Consider the following 18,334-nt stretch of genomic DNA (forward strand, 5'->3'; position numbering starts at 1 on the left):
AACCGAAATGTTTGTGTACCGTTACACCCATAGGCCCCGCCCACTTGGTGTTTTTTGTCTAAGCTGATAGGCCGCAACATCTTTATTGCCACTCCATGTTGACTGTTATTTATGTGGCGCTTGATTTAGGCGAGGCTCAGGTCGAGTGCGCCACTTGAGTGGCTGGGATCCTACCGGGGGTCCAAACAACTCTACTCCCCCACCCCCACCCCCCACCCCCCGCCCCCCGCCCCCAGCCCTAGATTGATGATGCAGTCTTCCAGGTGTCCTGCAGATGCTGCTTGCTGCCTTGCAGAGACGTGACAACCACGGAGCTGTTACCATGGCATTAGGATTAAACCTAATGAAGTCGTGCATCATCCAAAATGGGGGGCCGCCCCATTTGAAGCCATTAAAGTGCTTTGATGATGCATCTTGTCACGCGGAGCGGACTGAGGCTTTAATTGCCCGGGCTTGATTCAAGTATGACATGATGAAAGAAGGGAGTTTGATATAAAGCAGTGTCATTTGTCAGCTCTGACCCATGTTGGCAAAGTTGTGAAGTGGCCCTCGCTGCATTCCAAATTACACAGCCTGCGAGAGGGACATTTTAATTTGGGTGAAATGAAAGAGCGCCTCAGATGAAGGGCTGTAAATCCACATGGGGAACGTCATCGCGCCGACAGCGTTTTGCAGCGTTAGAAATTGCAGGGAGATCGTTGAAGGGGGTAAGAGAGGAAGGGAATGAAGTATCTGAGCTCACGCAGGACGGGACCTGACATCAAGGCATGCTGGGAAGTCTAGCTGCAGCCCAGAATGTTTCCTTGTCTCTCGTCGCAAGCAGGTCTAGAAGCACGCCGCTCATACATGACAGTAGATCTGGGCAGTATGGCATCTTATTAATATGTGGATATGTTGAGTCCATGTCACGATACACCATATATATGTGGATATGTTTAGTCCATGTCACGATACACCATATAAATGTGGATATGTTTAGTCCATGTCACGATACACCATATATATGTGGATATGTTTAGTCCATGTCACGATACACCATATATATGTGGATATGTTTAGTCCATGTCACGATACACCATATATATGTGGATATGTTTAGTCCATGTCACGATACACCATATATATGTGGATATGTTTAGTCCATGTCACGATACACCATATATATGTGGATATGTTTAGTCCATGTCACGATACACCATATATATGTGGATATGTTTAGTCCATGTCACGATACACCATATATATGTGGATATGTTTAGTCCATGTCGCGATACACCATATATATGTGGATATGTTTAGTCCATGTCGCGATACACCATATATATGTGGATATGTTTAGTCCATGTCGCGATACACCATATATATGTGGATATGTTTAGTCCATGTCGCGATACACCATATATATGTGGATATGTTGAGTCCATGTCGCGATACACCATATATATGTGGATATGTTTAGTCCATGTCACGATACACCATATATATGTGGATATGTTGAGTCCATGTCACGATACACCATATATATGTGGATATGTTGAGTCCATGTCGCGATACACCATATATATGTGGATATGTTGAGTCCATGTCACGATACACCATATATATGTGGATATGTTGAATCCATGTCGCGATACACCATATATATGTGGATATGTTGAGTCCATGTCGCGATACACCATATATATGTGGATATGTTTAGTCCATGTCACGATACACTATATATATGTGGATATGTTGAGTCCATGTCACGATACACCATATATATGTGGATATGTTTAGTCCATGTCGCGATACACCATATATATGTGGATATGTTTAGTCCATGTCACGATACACCATATATATGTGGATATGTTGAGTCCATGTCACGATACACCATATATATGTGGATATGTTGAGTCCATGTCACGATACACCATATATATGTGGATATGTTGAGTCCATGTCGCGATACACCATATATATGTGGATATGTTGAGTCCATGTCGCGATACACCATATATATGTGGATATGTTTAGTCCATGTCACGATACACCATATATATGTGGATATGTTTAGTCCATGTCACGATACACCATATATATGTGGATATGTTTAGTCCATGTCACGATACACCATATATATGTGGATATGTTTAGGCCATGTCACGATACACCATATATATGTGGATATGTTTAGTCCATGTCACGATACACCATATATATGTGGATATGTTTAGGCCATGTCACGATACACCATATATATGTGGATATGTTTAGTCCATGTCACGATACACCATATATATGTGGATATGTTTAGTCCATGTCACGATACACCATATATATGTGGATATGTTTAGTCCATGTCACGATACACCATATATATGTGGATATGTTTAGTCCATGTCACGATACACCATATATATGTGGATATGTTTAGTCCATGTCACGATACACCATATATATGTGGATATGTTTAGTCCATGTCACGATACACCATATATATGTGGATATGTTTAGGCCATGTCACGATACACCATATATATGTGGATATGTTGAGGCCATGTCACGATACACCATATATATGTGGATATGTTTAGTCCATGTCACGATACACCATATATATGTGGATATGTTTAGTCCATGTCACGATACACCATATATATGTGGATATGTTTAGTCCATGTCACGATACACCATATATATGTGGATATGTTTAGTCCATGTCACGATACACCATATATATGTGGATATGTTTAGTCCATGTCACGATACACCATATATATGTGGATATGTTTAGTCCATGTCGCGATACACCATATATATGTGGATATGTTTAGTCCATGTCGCGATACACCATATATATGTGGATATGTTGAGTCCATGTCGCGATACACCATATATATGTGGATATGTTTAGTCCATGTCACGATGCACCATATATATGTGGATTTGTTTAGTCCATGTCACGATACACCATATATATGTGGATATGTTTAGTCAATGTCACGATACACCATATAAATGTGGATATGTTTAGTCCATGTCACGATACACCATATATATGTGGATATGTTTAGTCCATGTCACGATACACCATATATATGTGGATATGTTTAGTCCATGTCACGATACACCATATATATGTGGATATGTTTAGTCCATGTCGCGATACACCATATATATGTGGATATGTTTAGTCCATGTCGCGATACACCATATATATGTGAATATGTTGAGTCCATGTCGCGATACACCATATATATGTGGATATGTTGAGTCCATGTCACGATACACCATATATATGTGGATATGTTGAGTCCATGTCACGATACACCATATATATGTGGATATGTTGAGTCCATGTCGCGATACACCATATATATGTGGATATGTTGAGTCCATGTCGCGATACACCATATGTATGTGGATATGTTTAGTCCATGTCGCGATACACCATATATATGTGGATATGTTTAGTCCATGTCACGATACACCATATATATGTGGATATGTTGAGTCCATGTCACGATACACCATATATATGTGGATATGTTTAGTCCATGTCGCGATACACCATATATATGTGGATATGTTTAGTCCATGTCACGATACACCATATATATGTGGATATGTTGAGTCCATGTCACGATACACCATATATATGTGGATATGTTGAGTCCATGTCACGATACACCATATATATGTGGATATGTTGAGTCCATGTCGCGATACACCATATATATGTGGATATGTTGAGTCCATGTCGCGATACACCATATATATGTGGATATGTTTAGTCCATGTCACGATACACCATATATATGTGGATATGTTTAGGCCATGTCACGATACACCATATATATGTGGATATGTTTAGTCCATGTCACGATACACCATATATATGTGGATATGTTTAGGCCATGTCACGATACACCATATATATGTGGATACGTTTAGTCCATGTCACGATACACCATATATATGTGGATACGTTTAGTCCATGTCACGATACACCATATATATGTGGATATGTTTAGTCCATGTCACGATACACCATATATATGTGGATATGTTTAGTCCATGTCACGATACACCATATATATGTGGATATGTTTAGTCCATGTCACGATACACCATATATATGTGGATATGTTTAGTCCATGTCACGATACACCATATATATGTGGATATGTTTAGTCCATGTCACGATACACCATATATATGTGGATATGTTTAGTCCATGTCACGATACACCATATATATGTGGATATGTTTAGGCCATGTCACAATACACCATATATATGTGGATATGTTGAGTCCATGTCACGATACACCATATATATGTGGATATGTTTAGTCCATGTCGCGATACACCATATATATGTGGATATGTTTAGTCCATGTCGCGATACACCATATATATGTGGATATGTTTAGTCCATGTCACGATACACCATATATATGTGGATATGTTTAGTCCATGTCGCGATACACCATATATATGTGGATATGTTTAGTCCATGTCGCGATACACCATATATATGTGGATATGTTTAGTCCATGTCGCGATACACCATATATATGTGGATATGTTTAGTCCATGTCGCGATACACCATATATATGTGGATATGTTGAGTCCATGTCGCGATACACCATATATATGTGGATATGTTTAGTCCATGTCACGATACACCATACATATGTGGATATGTTGAGTCCATGTCACGATACACCATATATATGTGGATATGTTGAGTCCATGTCACGATACACCATATATATGTGGATATGTTGAGTCCATGTCACGATACACCATATATATGTGGATATGTTTAGTTCATGTCACGATACACCATATATATGTGGATATGTTTAGTCCATGTCACGATACACCATATATATGTGGATATGTTTAGTCCATGTCACGATACACCATATATATGTGGATATGTTTAGTCCATGTCACGATACACCATATATATGTGGATATGTTGAGTCCATGTCACGATACACCATATATATGTGGATATGTTTAGTTCATGTCACGATACACCATATATATGTGGATATGTTTAGTCCATGTCACGATACACCATATATATGTGGATATGTTTAGTCCATGTCACGATACACCATATATATGTGGATATGTTTAGTCCATGTCACGATACACCATATATATGTGGATATGTTGAGTCCATGTCACGATACACCATATATATGTGGATATGTTGAGTCCATGTCACGATACACCATATATATGTGGATATGTTTAGTTCATGTCACGATACACCATATATATGTGGATATGTTGAGTCCATGTCACGATACACCATATATATGTGGATATGTTTAGTTCATGTCACGATACACCATATATATGTGGATATGTTTAGTCCATGTCACGATACACCATATATATGTGGATATGTTTAGTCCATGTCACGATACACCATATATATGTGGATATGTTTAGTCCATGTCGCGATACACCATATATACAGTATGTGGATATGTTTAGGCCATGTCACGATACACCATATATATGTGGATATGTTTAGTCCATGTCACGATACACCATATATATGTGGATATGTTTAGTCCATGTCACGATACACCATATATATGTGGATATTTTGCCTTAGCCTTGAATGAACACTTGATGCATATAATCACAGCAGTATGATGATTCTATGTGTCTACATTAAAACATTCTTCTTCATACTGCATTAATATATGCTACTTTTAAACTTTCATGCAGAGAGGGAAACCACAACTAAAAGTGTATTTATTAAACAGTTATTAAGCAGTGGCACAAACATTCATGTCATTTCCAAAACAGAAAGTGCAAGATTGTCAGAGACATTTTAAAACAAGCTATTAGTGCACTTTTGTGCATGATGTCACTAAGATGACATATCGAAACAACACTAAATTAAAGTGCACTTTTTGTACATAACGCCACTACAATAGTTTAAAACAAATAAAGTGCACTTTTTTGCATGTCACTAAGATGCAACATTAAAACAAGACTAAATTAAAGTGCATTTTTTGTACAGAACGCCACTACAACATACTTGCCAACCCTCCCGAATTTCCCGGGAGACTCCCGAATTTCAGCGCCTCTCCTGAAAATCTCCCGGGACAACCAACCATTCTCCCGAATTTCTCCCGATTTCCAGCCGGACAACAATATTGGGGGGGTGCCTTAAAGGCACTGCCTTAAGCGTCCTCTCTCACCTGAAAAGGAGACTATTATATATGTCTCCGTTATCCATAGGTTTATCTATAACCCATAACACGGTGGCCGAGTGGATATAGTCACTCATGAACGGTCAGAGAAGCACAAGGCGGCGGCAATGCAGTATTATGGGCCACCTTGCAAGCAACATCCCGTTCTCATTTGCGGATGCTTTCAACAAAACCGTGAAGGATATGTTCCCGGATTCAGAGATCGCTCGCCAGTAATCAAATGGCAGAACAAAAGCTACTCAAATAGTGAAAGGTAGGTGCCGTTTTTTTTTAAGTAAGCAGCATGTACAGTACAGTTAGTAGAACAACTGTGTTTTCATTACTGTGTACTGTACTATATATATATATATATATATATATATATATATATATATATATATATATATATATATATATATATATATATATATATATATATATATATATATATACGTACGTACGTATATATGTATGTATGTAAGAAATACTTTTAATTACAGTGAATTCTAGCTAGGTCTCAAGGTTGGCAAGTATGCACTACAATAGTTTAAAACAAATAAAGTTTTAAACTAGTTTGCACTTTTGTGCAAACTTTATGTCACAATATCAAAACAACACTAAATGAAAGTGCACTTTTTGTACAGAACGCCACTACAATAGCTTAAAACAAATAAAGTGCACTTTTGTGCATGATGTCACACAAGATATTTCAATAAGTGTCAAATAAAAATGAGCTGCATAATAGGACATCAAATAGTGTATGTCCTTCGCTATGTGGTAGGTTCCTGCGGACGTTATCTCCTTCTGATGTTGACTATTTGTTTCATACGGTGTTGATGTGGAAATGGTTGCTTGGGCATTTTGTGGGTGTGGCACCGAACAGAGATGTCGACATGCGGAGTTTCAGGCACTCCTCATTCTCTAGCGGTGACTTTTCAAATGATGCTACAAATTAGCAGTGCTGCTACTTTTTGCAGCAACGCTTTTGCCGCATACTTGACATATTACATTTGTCTGTTCAACATCTTCCCGCTTGAAGCCAAACCACCGCCAGACGATGGACCCCCTGCTGTTTTTCTTGGGAATTAATTCTTCCTTCATTTGTTACCAGACTCGCACCTTCTCTCTCTCGTATTACCACTCGCACCTCTCCGCTAGCATCACAGCTAACGTTACCCATGCCGCTACCCAGGGGCGTCACTAGCTTTTAAGGACAGGGGGGGCTTAGCCCCCAGGAGATGCACAGGATGCGAGCGAACGTAGCGCAGGAGCACAAAACTTCACTGGGTTTTTCTTATATATATATATATATATATATATATATATATATATATATATATATATATATATATATATATATATATATATATATATAATATATATAATCAAATAAAACAAATGGCTTATTGATAAGCCATTTTTATTTATTTATTTATTACAACGCCAAAATAGGCCTAACAACGCCAACGGTAGTAATTCTGTAGCATTTTGAGATTTGGAATCAACTGTAAAGTAGATTAAAAATACAATCTATTATATAAATAAATTATATATATATATATATATATATATATATATATATATATATATATATATATATATATATATATATATATATATATATATATATATACAGGTATATAATGTATATGTGTGTCCTTACGTAACATCACCAGAATGATTGACAATTAGGAGGACCAATAGTCAACATGATCCACCCAGAAATAAATAAAACAAATGGCTTATCGATAAGCTATTTAAAAAAAAAAAAATGTTTTAATATTTATTCATATGTATCATTATTCTCCTACTCACCTTTCCAGTAGAGCCCTCTCCCCTCTCACTTTCTGTGCTCCTCTGCCCTGACTCCTACAGGTCAATAGGGGTTGTGGAGTGATTATTATTACTATCTACTGATGATAGTCATACGTGAATGAGCTCAGCTCCTGTTCTCCTCCATGTGTAAAGTGAGAAACACAGTTGATGCTCCAGAAGGAAGTAACCCCAAAGATAGCAAGTGGTAAAAAAGAGTGCACATTTAACTTTATAAATAACCAGGACCTTCATGATGCATTTCAGGCTAACTAGCTAACTAAGTAGCAGCATTGTTTTAGAGCGGGAATGTAACTTTTGCCTGCAAAACAACAAATGTACGACGTGCACAGAGGCTGTCTATAGTGTGCTAGACAGGTTTTTATTTGCCAAACACAGACCTGGTGTAAAGTGGAGCTAATACATTTTACTACAAGCAGTGATGAATACTTACTTTCTTGAAAAAGTTTCTTATGTCCATTTTGCATCCGTTCACGTTCTTGTTATGCAGTGCTGTGTGCTTCAAAGCTGCACACCTGCAGGACCGCAAGAAAGGTCTCAGAGATAATGTGGACTGGATTTCGAGTGATGTGGGCATTTTCTATATGAACAAGTGGAATGGATTGGATACCGACGCACTAAAGGGGCTCTCTACCTTACGCTATGAAGTGAGGGGAAACTGAGTGAATAATGACAGGTTGTATGATTATTTAAACTCATATTCGGGCCACTTTATAATGAATATGTCGGCATGTATTTGTAAAAAAATAAAATATAACACCAAATTGTTTAGGGGGGGCTTAAGAATATTTTAGGGGGGCTAGAGCCCCCCTAAAATAGGCCTAACAACGCCAATGCCGCTACATCTCTGCTGGGCGAGGGCGTGTGACGTTGCATGCGCGACAGTATGTGACGTATGTAGGAAGGTGCGCTTGTTTTATATCTCTGTGAGAAGGAGAGACAAGAAAGTGAGAACGTATACTCCAATATCACCATATAGTCATTTTCTATATCGCACAGAGACAAACCCGCGATATGTCCAGTATATTCCATATATCGCCCAGCCCTACATGACAGAAGTCCTCGTTGGCGATGGAGGCAAGGAAAAACTCCACACACAATCGGTGTCTCGTCTATAAAAACTGTACGTGGAAATCTGACTAAAAGTCTCCAATACACTCAAATCTGCACAAGTACAAAAGTATTCAGGGATAGATGTCACCTGGCGGACAAATGTGCGCCTCAAATTCACCATATAAGGTCAAAGTAACTTGTGAATTCCGCGTGCATATTTAATCACTTTCAAACATTTCAAGTATGTACAAGTTTTAACTTTGAGCTCGCATATTTTCAATATCTACAAACCCTGTTTCTATATGAGTTGGGAAATTGTGTTAGATGTAAATATAAACGGAATACAATGATTTGCAAATCCTTTTCAACCCATATTCAGTTGAATATGCTACAAAGACAACATATTGCTGGGTATTGTGGCCAAACAGCTCCATTTTTGTTTCATCTGACATCACATGGACAAAGATAAGACCTTCTATATAATACAACAAGTATTTCCTCTGTGCTTCACTTCTAGACACACAACACTTCTTCGTTCTCCGCCGACACGGTGTGTTCACAGACCATGGGGAAAATGACCGTCATAACACATTAACACCAGCAGGTAGTTACAGCATGAATGGCTATATGTAGTTTATTATTACAACTTTATTTAACCCCTGTTGGTGTCTTTCAGTCATTCCTGCCCTCGTCTTTACCGAGCAGATCTTGTAACAGCATTGAGTCAATAACCACTTTAGCCATCATGGTCGCGACAGTCAAGAAATTGGGAACAAATGCTAACAGTGGTGGCCATTTATCCTGGCCTTCCCGGTAAGGTCTATTCAGGTGTACTGGAGAGGAGGCTACGCCGGATAGTCGAACTTCGGATTCAGGAGGAACAGTGTGGTTTTCGTCCTGGTCGTGGAACTGTGGACCAGCTCTATACTCTCGGCAGGGTCCTTGAGGGTGCATGGGAGTTTGCCCAACCAGTCCAGCTTTGTGGACTTGGAGAAGACATTCGACCGTGTCCGTCGGGAAGTCCTGTGGGGAGTGCTCAGAGAGTATGGGGTATCGGACTGTCTGATTGTGGCGGTCTGCTCCCTGTATGATCAGTATCAGAGCTTGGTCCGCATTGCCGGCAGTAAGTCGGACACGTTTCCAGTGAGGGTTGGACTCCGCCAAGGCTGCCCTTTGTCACCCATTCTGTTCATAACTTTTATGGACAGAATTTCTAGGTGCAGTTGAGGGGATCCTGTTTGGTGGCTGCAGGATTAGGTCTCTGCTTTTTGCAGATGATGTGGTCCTGATGGCTTCATCTGGCCAGGATCTTCAGCTCTCACTGGATCGGTTCTCAGCCGAGTGTGAAGCGACTGGGATGAGAATCAGCACCTTCAAGTTCGAGTCCATGGTTCTCAACCGGAAAAGGGTGGAGTGCCATCTCCGGGTTGCGGAAGAGACCCTGCCCCAAGTGGAGGAGTTAAAGTACCTTGGAGTCTTGTTCACGAGTGAGGGAAGAGTGGATGGTGAGATCGACAGGCGGATCGGTGCGGCGTCTTCAGTAATGCGGACGCTGTATCGATCCGTTGTGGTGAAGAAGGAGCTGAGCCGGAAGGCAAAGCTCTCAATTTACCGGTCGATCTACGTTCCCATCCTCACCTATGGTCATGAGCTTTGGGTTATGACCAAAAGGACAAGATCATGGGTACAAGCGGCCCAAATGAGTTTCCTCCGCCGGGTGGCGGGGCTCTCCCTTAGAGATAGGGTGAGAAGCTCTGTCATCCGCGAGGAACTCAGAGTAAAGCCGCTGCTCCTCCACATGGAGAGGAGCCAGATGAGGTGGTTCGGGCATCTGGTCAGGATGCAACCGGAACACTTCCCTAGGGAGGTGTTTAGGGCACGTCCGACCGGTAGGAGGCCACGGGGAAGACCCAGGACACGTTGGGAAGACTATTATATTATACTACTATGCTACTGGGGCGGTATAGCTCGGTTGGTAGAGTGGCCGTGCCAACAACTTGAGGGTTCCAGGTTTGATCCCCGCTTCCGGAATCCTAGTCACTGCCGTTGTCCTTGGGCAAGACACTTTACCCACCTGCTCCCAGTGCCACCCACACTGGTTTAACTGTAACTTAGATATTGGGTTTCAATCAATCAATCAATCAATGTTTATTTATATAGCCCTAAATCACAAGTGTCTCAAAGGGCTGTACAAGCCACAACGACATCCTCGGTACAGAGCCCACATACGGGCAAGGAAAACTCACCCCAGTGGGACGTCAATGTGAATGACTATGAGAAACCTTGGAGAGGACCGCATATGTGGGTAACCCCTAAAGTGCTGGGAGGGCCTGGGAACGCCTCGGGATCCCCCGGGAAGAGCTGGACGAAGTGGCTGGGGAGAAGGAAGTCTGGGCTTCCCTGCTTAGGCTGCTGCCCCCGCGACCCCGCCTCGTATACGCGGAAGAAGATGGATGTCACACTGACAGTGAAGTTAACAAAAAGGTGACATTCTGCCTGTTGACGACCTCTGATATAAAGCTGAATAATATTTGACTTAGCTCCACCTGTGACTCTTGCCTTGCCTACCAACCACTTTGTAGCTCCTCCTCTTCCTCGCTCAGTGAGCCTGGCAGGGCCAAGGGGGTGATGGGGTGTGCCCCCTCTCCCCCACCAGACACAGTGATGGCACTCAATGCCAGAGACCCCTCCCCTCCCTCCCTGGCGGCCGCGGGCATGGGACCTCCATCTGTGCACAAAGGTCTATCTGCATACGCTGCACATAAAAGGAGCTTTTGTCATGAGGCCTGCACACATGACCGCCAGCCTTTCAACCCGCTGCAAAAAAAAAAAAAAAAATCACTCTCTCCGGCAACCCGAGCCCACCCCCAACACTAGAGCCAATCCCCAGGCCGGCCCCCACCAACACAACACCAGTGTGCTGGGAGAGCCAATGAGATGCAACCACAGCCAACTTTTTTTTTTGAAGTATTGAATTTTTTATTTTTTTTCGCCTTTTATTTTACAAACGCACACCACCACTCCCTCTTGCCTCCCTAAAATATGAATGTCCTCCCCCTCCTGCATATGCTGTAGGGTGTGACATTTAAGGGGCATTAGTGCTTGGTCCTGTGCCAGCTTATCAGCCAAACACCCACCCATCACGCCCCCCATGACGCCCCCATCAAAGCCAATTGATTGCACTGCTGTTTGCTCTCACTCTCAGGCTTTATTGCCTTACTATTCTAGGGGGAACAAATATATAACTTACTGTATATAATGTATTTTATTTGTATTTTTGACTCTGGCATATAGATACATACATACACTATATTGCCAAAAGTATTTGGCCACCTGCTTTGACTCACATATGAACTTGAAGTGCCATCCCATTCCTAACCCATAGGGTTCAATATGACCTTTTGCAGCTATTACAGCTTCAACTCTTCTGGGAAGGCTGTCCACAAGGTTGTGTTTATAGGAATTTTTGATCATTCTTCCAAAAGCGCATTGGTGAGGTCACACCCTGATGTTGGCGGAAAAGGCCTGGCTCTCAGTCTCCGTTCTAATTCATCCCAAAGGTGTTCTATCGGGTTCAGGTCAGGACTCTGTGCAGGCCAGTCAAGTTCATCCACACCAGACTCTGTCATCCATGTCTTTATGGACCTTTGCTTTGTGCACAGGTGCACAGTCCTGGGGCCGTATTTATTAAGCTTCTTAGAATTACTCCCAAGAAGTCTGATAAGAGTTGACTTATGAGTAAAGAAATTCTTCGCTGAAAGCTGCACTTAAAAGTTAGTTATCAAGCGTCTTACTCACACTTTCAGCGAAGTGTAGGACTGAATCTTAAGTGTCACACTCAGAGCTGAATTACGACATTACTGTGTGCCGTAAACGGAATTTTAGGTGACGTCATTTCTGTGTCCATAGAAATGACCAATCACAGAAGGGAATCCCTTGTCTAAGAATAAAGAAATATCTTAGAAATATTTAAGTGGACAATGGGAGTGTATATTTTGACAATAAACTACAAAATAATACAAAACAAACAAACAATATTGGCAATGAATCAGAAATAAATGTTTCCTTTTCTTTCCAATTCATTAATTAGGCAACTAATTTGAAACTGAAAGCGTGATGTTGCTGATGAGATGACGCCCCTTATTAAATCTGTGACAAAAATAATACCCGCTCTGTCTAAACGATACCGTTTGATCAGCTGCTCGTCATCAAACAAAGCCAGGACATCCTTCCGCTCCCTGAACGTTCGTGCACGTCTCTCGCCTCAGTGCCATCCCCCGCTGGCAACTCCTAACCACTTAGGACACCTCTGAAGGTCTCTTAAATATTGTGGCGAGTAGGAGTGATTCTTAGACTTAAGAAAGTTGATGAATAGCTTTTATTCTTAAGTTTGAGAGTAGGACTAAATTTGGCAAATTCTCAGGACTTAAGTGTAAAATGGCACTCTAAGACGCTTGATAAATACGGCCCCTGGGCACTGTCCAGGACTGTCCATTGTCCTGGGCATGACGTTAAAGTGCATCCGGCAGTGGAGGCTCCTCTATGGGGTCTTGGGGCACTAGGAGGTTAACCCCTTTACTACTGTTACCCCAGGTGGCCCTTGGCAAAGGCCTAGTACCTGACTGCCCCCTAGCCAGGGATACGGTGAAGACCTCAACGGCGGAGCAGGCGGAAGACGGTAGATTTAAGAACTACCACAACAGCTGCGATGGCGGAAGAAGGGTGCAGCAGAAAAGGGTCCCCAGTCGTCTTGGACTCCATGCCACTGGACCCTGACCCTGATTCTGTCAAGAATGGTGTGGTGACTATCTGTGCACCAGTCTCCCCACGTTAAACTAAGTCACGCACAGGCATCCTCCATAAAGGGATACACCCCTACCAGGAGGATCGTCATACTCGTTCGAGTGACCGCCGATGATGATGATGATGGTGCACAGTCATGTTGGAAGAGGAAGGGGCCCGCTCCAAACTGTTCCCACAAGGTTGGGAGTGTGGAATTGTCCAAAATGTTTTAATATCCTGGAGCATTCAAAGTTCCTTCCACTGGAACTAAGGGGCCAAGCCAACTCCTGAAAAACAACCCCACACCATAATTCCTCCTCCACCAAATTTCACATTCGGCACAATGCAGTCCGAAATGTAGCGTTCTCCTGGCAACCTCCGAACCCAGAATATTTAGGAGCCAGGAAATTTCAGGACTGGATTTGTTGCACAGGTGGCATCCTGTGACAGTTCCACGCTGGAAATCACTGAGAGCGGCCCATTCTTTCACAAATGTTTGTAGAAACAGTCTCCATGCCTAAGTGCTTGATTTGATACACCGGGTCAAGTGATTAGGACACCTGATTCTCATCATTTGGATGGGTGGCCAAATACTTTTGGCAATATAGTGTATATATGATTTACAACATATGTCATATACTTATGATAAAATAGTAGATATGCACCTCACGATTCAACTCTGATTCTTGGGGTGAGGATTCGATTCAGACTCGATTCAACATGTAATACTGTATTTTATTTGATTGGTATATAGCGGGTACAAGCGGCCCAAATGAGTTTCCTCCGCCGGGTGGTTGGTCTCTCCCTTAGAGATAGGGTGAGAAGCTCTGCCATCCGGGAGGAGCTCAAAGTAAAGCCGCTGCTCTTCCACATGGAGAGGAGCCAGATGAGGTGGTTCGGGCATCTGGTCAGGATGCCACCCGAACGCCTCCCTAGGGAGGCGTTTAGGGCACGTCCGACCGGTAGGAGGCCACGGAAAAGACCCAGGACACGTTGGGAAGACTATATGTCTCCCGGCTGGCCTGGGAATGCCTCAGGATCCCCCGGGAGGAGCTGGACAAAGTGGCTGGGGAGAGGAAATCTGGGCTTCCCTGCTTAGGCTGTTGCCCCCGCGACCCCACCTCGGATAAGCGGAAGAAGATGGATGGATGGACAATAATATACAACTAACAGTATATAAATATTATAATCAATTGTGCAGGAAGACGCTCTTAAACGTGAAGTAGAAATAGTTTACACTGAAGAAGAAATGTATTTATTAGCTTAAAATATCTTTCTCTTCAACTTCCTCTCCTTATTTTTGCCAACTTGTTTAGATGCACGACCCGCTGACACGCTTTTGACGGGCGATTTACATGTCGGGTCTTATTTTTTCAATACATTTTTTTCAAAATAAAGTTTTTATGATATTTGAGGTGTTTTTCAAACTTTAATTACAGTCAATAGTACGTGAAATGATAAACTATATACGGTATATCCATTCATACAATATATCATCAATATTTATTAAAGCAAGCTACAACAGACTGAACAACGACGACACTGCATGGCAACAATGCAATCTGAAGTATAAACAATAAAACATTGACTATCAATAGTATGTGAACGTTCGACTATGACCTTGTTTACTTCCCTGAAGACCTTCCTAAAGTCGTATAATCAGAAATATCAAACTGCTCAAATGGACCAAACAAGGGGAAGTGTGAAGAGTGTTGTGGAAGTTGCCCTCTCGTGGGTTCCCCTGATCGTGACAGATCCTCTAGTAAGCCAGGTAGTCAGGTTTGACAATTGTTTTATTCTCTCACATGCCACGACAGCACACTCTTCTGCGACTTTTCAGTCTATGTTTTTAGTCTTTTTCTCGGCGTGTCTCTCTCTCGCTCCAACTCCAACAACGTGTCTCGTTCCGGCTGCTGCTAATAAGGGCGACAGGTGATTAGATAACAAGCCCCAGCTGGGCAATCCACTCACCTGCCGCTGACTTCGAGGCCGGTCCTCACACACCCTCGCTCCGCGGCAGGCCTGCAGACCACGCCCCCATCCACAAGTGTTTTGCATATCACCCATCATACACTAGTGAATTTGTATAAGTGTCATTTTGAATGATTGGACGTGTTTTAGAAAGTCTACAAATGAGCAGCCGGTGTGTTTTCTGCAATCGTGTGTTGACTATTTGTTGGTTATAATTAATTTACACCACCAGTTGGTTATAATTAATTTACACCACCAGTGGAATAAGTTGTTTGGTGTTGGGTCATATATAAAGATGCTGTGCTCAATTTATTCTGAAATCAAACGCACTCAAGGCCAAAACAATCCGCTGGCCAATCAAGACTTGTGACGTCTCGCGGGCCCGAGGTTAGATGATAACCCCGGGGTTAGATGATGGATACCACAGCGATGATACAGTTTGATAGACAGATTCAACACCAGATAGGTTGATGCAACCCAATGGAAGTGATACAACTTGCGTGTAGATCTGCAAGATACAAGAGGAATTGCTTTATACCATTATAATGATATTAATATATTTTTATTTTTATTTTCTAAAAACAATCAATACATATACATCATACGATACAGTACAATTAAAAAAACTGATAGATCAATGCTATAGCCCACATTGGCTTCAGCGTAATACAACAACTATGAACTACAGTATAGACCAGGGGTCACCAACCTTTTTGAAACCAAGGGCTACTTCTTGGGTACTGATTAATGCGAAGGGCTACCAGTTTGACACACACTTAAATAAATTGCCAGAAGTAGCCAATTTGCTCAATTTACCTTTAACTCTGTTATTATGAATAATTAATGATATTTATCTTTGTGGAAACACTGATCATCTTAATGATTTCTCACAATAAATATATATAGAAACAGATAAATATCAATATGCAACACTTTATTTTTATATTTTCTATAAGTGCATATTTTTCAAATTGAACATTTTCAAATGATCACTTCTAAGACAGTCTTGTGAAATCACAATATCCCATTTTAACTAGCTAGCCACTAACATTTTTTAACAAATCATGAATTACTTTGCACCATGTTTGTACAAATAATAACTCATGTAAAATACAAAAGTAAACTCTCCAATTTTTAAATCATGTCACACTTTGAACTGGACACCAAATCTGTTATCTGTTTCTTTGTCAGTTAGTGGGAAGCCTGGCATTGCATGCTGTTAACTAGTGAGTTGTACTCTGGTGTGTAACTTGACACTGCAACTCTGAGTGAGTCTTGCAGATGTGCATCAGTGAGGCGTGTTCTGTGTTTGAAAGGTTTTGTACAAAGAGTATGAATATGGGGGCCTGAAACTTCTCAACCTTGAAGCTATGTGTCTGTCTTTAAAAGCATCAATTGTTCCAAAGATGTATTTAAACATTGAGTGGTACACAAATGTCCTGTTGGACAAAAAACATGTACTATATCAAAAGAAATTGTATCCTTTTTTACAAGTGATCCCCTCCCAGAGAGTCTGCTGGGAAACATGGCGGGGTTCATAAAGGACACAATCCACTCATAGTGGTGTTTTCAATTTTATGTGCCAGAAAAAAGAGACGATATTTTGCAGCAGTTAATATGGATGAACTCTAATATTGTAATAGATGGAAAGCCTTTCTTTTGGAAAAAATATGTTTGAAAGAGGAATCATTTTTGTCAATGATATTATCAATGAGAATGGTAAAATTATGAAGTATGATGCATTTAGAGCTATGTATGGTGATGCTTGCTCAAGCTTTTCATTTTATCAACTAACTGGAGTAATTGGGAAAAGATGGATACAAATAATTAATTATGGAACTACTAAATTATTAGTTTGTAAACCTCTAATAAGAAATTCTAGTTGGCAAAAAGGAACTAAAATAAATAGAAAAATATATAATTTTTATTTAATAAAGAAATCTTTGAAGGCTGCCTCATACAACACAAATGGAAAATGGGAGGACTTTTTTGACTGCCCGTTGCCATGGGATGCCATATTCAAACTAATCTATAAAACCACTATCGATGTGCAAAATCGTTATTTTCAAATTAAAATTATTTATAACTTCTTACCCACAGGGAAAATGTTAAAATTATGGAATATGACAGAGTCAGATTATTGTCGTTTTTGTTGTCAGGAGCCTGAATCCACCCTGCATTTGTTTTGGTATTGTCATATTGTGTCTTTGTTTTGGGTGGAAGTTGAAAAAATGTGTTTAAGGATTGGTTTGTTTATGAAGCTTAATGTGGTTTCTGTTATTTTAGGAGAGTTCATTGACAATCATGATTTAGTCAATTTAATTATAGTACTCTGTAAAATGTTTATTTTTAAGGCCAAAAACAGATATTCACTTAGTATTACTTTCTTTAAAACATTGATTCAGTATTTTCTAACTTTAGAAAGTTACATGGTTGAAAACGATAATGATGCCAAAAAACATTAAAAAAAAGATGAGAAGT

General features: G+C 40.8%; 1 long non-coding RNA gene across 2 annotated transcripts in view; it reads left to right on the forward strand.

Moving 5' to 3' along the window:
• Window positions 1-18,334, forward strand: part of LOC133659429 (uncharacterized) — a 236,094-nt gene that overhangs the window by 205,550 nt on the left and 12,210 nt on the right. For both annotated transcript variants that reach the window (XR_009827659.1, XR_009827658.1), the window contains exon 2: window positions 9,618-9,704. This is a non-coding gene — a long non-coding RNA (uncharacterized LOC133659429). The remainder of the gene's footprint in view (window positions 1-9,617; window positions 9,705-18,334) is intronic.

This window comes from Entelurus aequoreus, linkage group LG10 (genome assembly GCF_033978785.1).
Source record: "Entelurus aequoreus isolate RoL-2023_Sb linkage group LG10, RoL_Eaeq_v1.1, whole genome shotgun sequence".
In the NCBI taxonomy this organism is placed as follows: Eukaryota; Metazoa; Chordata; class Actinopteri; order Syngnathiformes; family Syngnathidae; genus Entelurus; species Entelurus aequoreus.